Consider the following 7,094-nt stretch of genomic DNA (forward strand, 5'->3'; position numbering starts at 1 on the left):
CATCCGCGCCCTCGAGTCTCTTTACTTGTTCTTGCCGTTTCTTCAAGGAAAAGAAAGCAGTCGCTGGAAGGGAAAAGTGGTTGGAAGGAAGAAAGGCAAGAGGAACGATTGTACCGTTCATTCTGATTGCGAGAGGGTTTGGAAGACTCGATTCGGATAGAGGGCCGCGGTGATTCATCCCCTTTTCGCCTCGGCCGCTATCTCCGTCCCTTTCTCATTCACCCCTCAAAGAATAAACGAATAAATCGCCGTTTCTTTATGCAAACTTACATTTAATTCGGACCGAAATAGAAAGGCATTAATTTCGCATGCAAATACTATCAGACTATCAGGCTTCCAGTGTTCGTATGCTCTCCATAGTTACGAAGGTGAAAGCGACAGAAGCGGGCGACAAGGAAGGGCAGCGCGAAAGAGTATAAAGCTCGAGGGCGAAGTTAAGAGAAGTGTGCGGTAGGGGAAGGGAAAGAACGGGAACCTCTCGGCAGCTCCGATGGGCGAGTCTTCCAGCTTCTAGTCAGGGCTCGTAGTCGAGGTGGCTTTCACGGTATAATCAAGATGTTTGTTGATGTCGACGGCGAGGGTGGCTCTGGAGTTGCCGCGAGAGGATGGAGGAAGCACAGAATGAAATAAACGTAAGAGCCGAAGCGAGAAACCGAAAGGGATGGAAAGAGCCACGGGGAGAGAAAGATAGGGAAGATGGAAGGCAAAGTTCGCGTAAAGGTCGCATAAACGTCGTGCTGATGGCGTGAGAGAGAAAGAAGAATGTTTCCGGACAAAACGAAAGTATAACTTGAGGGAAACGCGATGTGAGAAGAGTTGGTAAACAGCGAGACACTGATCGCAACGGGCAATCATAATTGTATAGTTACATAAATCTACCCGCATATTAAACACATTTGAAATTAATAATCACGAAGCTAAATAATTTTCTTTATCTGCCCACCTCCATGAGCACTAATCTAATTTTAAATAAAAAAATTGCAAAACGTATTACAAGATTTGTATGCTGACAATCTGTATATATACGTGGTGTTAATAGGACAAATAATTGCGCAAGAATTACAGTCGATTGAAGTGGCCGTCTGATCTGCTTGAAATAATGAAAGATGCCCGTCATACGCATATCGTTTCACTAGAATTAAGCTCGCGTTTAAACAACGTGATGGAACTCTCGAGCAGATTGGGTGATCAGATGAAATGCAACGCGTTTCTGTTAGCTATTATATACATTAATGCCGGGATTGAGTTGCACTAACAGTCTGGTTTAATTAACTCGGGACTCGGGATAGCGATTTGTTCTCCCTTTCCAGATTGTAGATTTATCTACTTCTCGCACAAGACAAAAAGAGAATATCAAATTAGTTAACACTAAGACGTTGATATTTTTCAATTTTAATATCCGCGATTATATTTTTTTCCTGTCGTTCCAGTATTCAGATCTAGTTAAAATATTAAGTTTGTCCCGTCAATTATTTTAATATTAAAATTGCATTTGTTAAAAGTTTTGAAGGCTTAACACGCGTCAAAAGATTGTTAGTATTAAAAATAGAAACATCTTAGGTAAAAATTGTTTTAAATATTCTTTTAAATAATTTTCGAAAATATTTTAACTTTTATTTTATACATTATGAACAAATAAAACTCTCTAATTATATTGTAAAACTTTTAATGATATTGTAAAAAATAAAAAGTCTTTTACGTCGACTATTATTTCTACTGTTTGTCATTGAATACTTTACATTAACCAAGAATTTTTCTTCTGTTGCAGGTAATGGCAAAATTCCTTGAAACTCTTTTCCTCACGATATAATTCGTAATAATTCACAAAGAATCTTGAGTCTCTATTGGTAAGTAAAACAAATCAAATATCAGGAACACATAACTAAATTTTCATTTTTTGGACCGAGGCGTGCACTGACTACGACGGCCGCTTGGCGATGCGTTAAAAATATACTAATTTTTCGTGCGGAAGTAAAACTGGTAGTAGCCTCGGTACGAATCTCAATCAACGACGACCGGTGCGATATGCATAATGCATGCTGTCGAGATCTACGTGCGTACTGTAGAAGAAACTCTATCTGTGTTCTCTTGTATATCCGGCGGTCGACTTGGATGTGAATAGGACAACGTTTGTAAGAATAAATTGGACAGTTGCATCTGATACGCATATATATATAGGTCGATCATCGATAATAATTTATGAGCAATTTGTTATTCCAAGGATAAAAAGGAAGAAATATTTGTTGTGTTTATATTTACTGTATGTATGGATGAAGAAATTTGTAAAAGAAAATACAAAAACAAAAAGTCTAAAGTGTATCATTATTTTTCAACTCTTTAAAATTAATGAGAGAATAATCGCTGTCGATAACGTATCACATTAATACAACATTTACATTAATTAATTTAACATTAAACATTTATCGTTTATTTATCGCACATAAATGTTTCCATCGGAAGAAGTTTAATCCCCTTAATCTCGCGTATAGTGAAAAGTTTTTAACCATGATCAAGATGCCGTATTTTTTCGCGTCAGATCATAGGGAAAGGAAGCCGCACAAAAAGTCTTAAAGACGCTCACCGGAATGGTTTACGGCGTACCGGTAAGCACTGGGAGATAGTACCTATTCCAATGGTAGCGGTTTGTGTTCCGGAAGACAGTTTACGATCTCGGCAGCTGGAGGAGCTTACGTACCAGGTGATCATACGGCTAGTGGGTGGAGTTAAAACGTATGATTTATGATCAGTTCTGCGTCTTCGATTAATTTCGCCAGAAAGAAGGAGAGAAGGCAGGAGTTCAAGGCCATCTGAGTGGTCAGCCATAGTGTAGTAGTGTTGTAGTTTTAGCCATCATCTTCGCGTTTCCATCTACAACTGTCCAATCGTAGTGCGTTGTTCAGTTTTGCATATTTTTATTTCTTGATGTAGGATTTCATTACTCAATTTCACCGTCTCGATATCGGATTGTTTATGCTACGTTCATAAACACTATTCAGCCTCGGCTATTCGGCTGTTTATTTCCATCGAGAATCGAGAATTCATCCGTTCTCTACGAAGAACTATTTTCCGTTGTCTTTCTGCTATAGATATCGAAGTTAAAATGCTATACAATGTCGTTTACGGTGAATATAAAAATCCGGTACTTGTCGCCGTCACTAGATATTTCTGTTCTTCCGCGTAAGCATTTTGCTCGTAAAAAGTGAGGAATCTCGATATTCGATATAAATTATAAATCTAAGGTATATATATATATATATGAAGATTTTTTTATCGAGATGCAATTTATTGCATCTCCCGATTTTCAGTCACACGCAGAAAGAAGTATTTCTCCATCTTTTTCGAAATCCAAATTCTCGCAACGTCCGTCCCAATGTTGGGATTCAAGGAATATAATTCCTGCGGCCGATAGCGGACCGCTGACGGTGACCTTCTCGAAATTTCACAGCTCATTATGTACCATAGGAATGCAGCAATATCTTCTTGCTCTCCTCGCGGCGTTCTCCATCCCTTCCCCGATGGGCACGAGTTCTTTTTAAAAGAATTTGATATTGAATTCTTCGCTCTTGGGTCCTAGGTGGTGGAGAACGCGGCGACGGAAGGAGGTAAGCGCGCGGGCAAATCGCCGGGGCGAGTCGTGAGGAAGAGAGGGAAGGGGGTTGGGGGAGTGCATTATCTCTCGAACTTCGGGCACGGAATCCACCCTCTCACTTGAAGTTTCCATGCCGGCGACTGCGAGTCCGCAGTTCTCGCCGGGGCTTACCATCGGGTACCGCGGAATTACGCCATCGGATAATAACATTTTATGCCGATTTTAATACGCGACTTCGTCTTTCCCCTTTCCGTTGCTTTCACCGTCTTGCCAAAGCTAGGCTCCCCGTCGCCCGGTTACAGGATTTCGAATCGGTCGATTCACTGCGATATTGTTCGCTCGTTCATTCGTTTTCGACGATGAATTCTTCTTTCCGTTTTACGTCGTGCTCCTTTTTCTTTCCTTCTTTCGTACACCAATCATCGAAGATGCGATTTCTTCCGAAAATCGATTGAATGTCACTGGTTATAGATCGAGATAACGGGATCTAACGCGATAATCCGATCTCTCGCGATTCCGCTCACGGTGGAAGAGCGAATTCGCCGCCTGCTTTCGATGCGCCCTCCTCTCGCGTTTTCCGCGTCATCGGCTTTAAAATGTGTAATAAATTGCCGTCGTAAATCTGCATACCGCTCGCGGACGTTAAGACGAGTATTAAATTCGCCGGGATTTACGCGCGCGTGGTGTAAAAAATTTCAGGACTGCTCGCGGCGAAAGGGATGCGAAAGCGATCGCAGTACGAGCAATGACACGATTCGCTCCTTGTTTTTCACGTCTTAACGGGGGCTCGTGCATTTTTAATGACATGAATCGAATCTTAATTCGGAATTGCATTAATAGTAATCTTGTATTCTATTGCATCAATTCGCAGATAAGAAACGTTTATTTATTCTCATTGCTTCGCGATAATAATAATTACGTAACAATAATTACGATACGATGTGCATTCTTTCTTATCATTCTTTCAGTGCACATAAATTTTGTATACTTCGCAACACATAAATGCTGTATAATTCTTAATACTTGTCAGTTCTCTGGAGATAAATAATTGAATATTTTTGTTATTATATTTATTATATCTTATTATTTTACATATCATGTATGATATGAAATATAATGAAACAGTTTCTTATATGTTGTGTCTTGAATTTTTTTGATTAGAATTCTTTTGTAAGTAAGTTAAATTGTACTTTGTTAATTAATGTATGTAGACAATTATTATTTCTTATAAAAAATTTTATTGAACGTGATCTTTTCTGTTTGCTTTTGTAGATATGCTTTTTTAAGATACAGGTTTAAATTTTGTTACGAAACCTTATTTAAATTTGCGCAAATAGAGTTAATTTTAAGTTTGTCGAAAAACAACCAAATGCGATTCTATGTAACCTTTACTAAAGCATTCGTAAACTTTGTGCATGGTGAGAATCATGTAGACGTTCTACGTGGCCAATGAAATCCAAAGTTTCGCCATAAAAGGGAAAGTTGTGACCACAGCTGATCTTTGATCGTGCGAGAAGAGATTCCATGCCGTTACGTGCTCTCATCACACAAATCACTAAAGACCGAGGTAGTTAATAATGGCGGTTAATTAAATTGAATAATTGGACGTGAATGTCCTCGAATAGTGATATTGGCAGTTATTGTTTTCTCTCTTCTTCCTCCAGCATTGATTTACTTTGTCTTCCTTTCCCTGAAGCTTTTGGCTTTTCTCCCTGTTTAAATACCGATGATATACGTCGAGCTTTACGATCGCTCGCGATTTGCAATCGTATTGTCGTGGGAGATACGTCGTTTGCAGTTCGAGACAGCGGCAGGTATAATCCGTAAAAATTTTTTACGAGTCCCACAGATTTTTATCGCGAAATTAATTTCTGTCCGGAAAGCTTGCATCGCGTCGCCTCGTGTAAGCGCGTGAATAATTGCCTGTAGGTGGGATAAATCGCGCGGGGTACGCGAGCGTGACATCCTCCGCCGATTTATGTGCAAATTCGACGATTACACGCGAAAGTTTCCGCATCCCGCATTGTTACTCCACGTGCGGCAACTCGCGCTTATAGCGCGCTAGCAGGTGTAGCGAGAAACGTTTCGCTTCTCGGCATAGAATGATTATAAAGTTATAAACCGAAGGATTGTTCTAGACGACTTAACGACGACAGTTAAATAAAGTTTCATGCAGGAGAAACGGAGATTTGCTGCATTAAGGCATTATTAAATTTTGCATATAAGTCTTATTTTCAGAATGAAACAGCGATTAGTTGCATAATATTCGAATAATCCTAAAATCCTAAATATATACCGTACATACATCTGTAATGTGTCATATAGATATATTTGTATAATAATCATTTAAAAAATATATTAATACTTTATTGTAAGTTTTTTTCAACAAAGCTAGAAATTCAAGCTATTATTATAGTGTATATTTAATGTCATTATTTTTTAATTAAACTTTTATTAAGCATATTAATTATAATTTATTAATATAATTTATTAATATAATTTATTTAATTCTAATTTATTAAATCGAATTGATTTGGCAAACAATATATTGAGATTTAGCTTTATCTTTTCAAGGCAATATTTGCGGTAGACATTGTATTCTTTAGCGAAAACTTGAATAATTTATATGATCGTCTATCCGGATATTCCTTTAACAAAACCAAGTGATAATGCATAAATTATTCTATCGTATATTCCTGATGATATTTTGCCTCGTGTCGTCTTTCTCCTTCATTCCTATAATATAATAATGTTCTATAGTGTTCATCGAGGTTTACGATCTTTCGCGATGTTTGATATTACCGCGTAAGTTGCGGTCAGGGTCGGTGAGCAAACGAGTATCAGAGCACCGAGCGAGACACGTAAGATGCACCCGTAAAAATCTTTATGGCGCGAGAAGATTTTCTTGCGTAACTAACTCGCACGGACCCTACGGCGTATTTCCATAACGTATTTGCCTTGCGGAACTTCGTAAGCGACTACGTATTATTAAAAAACTTTACCTCCGAGCAATCAAACTAATTGCATGATTATGCACATGAATGAGCACACTTATTAGGTAACTTTCAGTATAATTCATTACTTCTCCGTCGTTTAGGGTGCAAGATTTTTACACAAGAAATCCTTTCTTTTCACGGTACAACATTTGTAATTTACCGTAGCGTGCACTTCGCGAATTAAAATAGGAATTCTACAAACCTTCCTGCTTAATTAATATGACAGCATCCATAATTAAAATTTATATTATATAAAATTATTAATTTTTTATTATAATTTGTCAGATTTATTTGCGACGAAACCTGAAAATAGTTTCATCTATAAGATTTGCGGTACTTCTATTTGAAATTTCTTATCTCTTCGTATATATTAAATGTCAAATGTGCCTCTTTCTTGATATTTCAGTTCATTATTTTTTTTCTATTTGAGCAATCACCTTTCAGATTATTAAAAGGATTAAATAATTTTATCCTTTTCTTTGTTACGATAATAAGATTATAATACAATT

Source organism: Atta cephalotes (genome assembly GCF_000143395.1).
Source record: "Atta cephalotes unplaced genomic scaffold scaffold00021, whole genome shotgun sequence".
Taxonomy (NCBI): domain Eukaryota; kingdom Metazoa; phylum Arthropoda; class Insecta; order Hymenoptera; family Formicidae; genus Atta; species Atta cephalotes.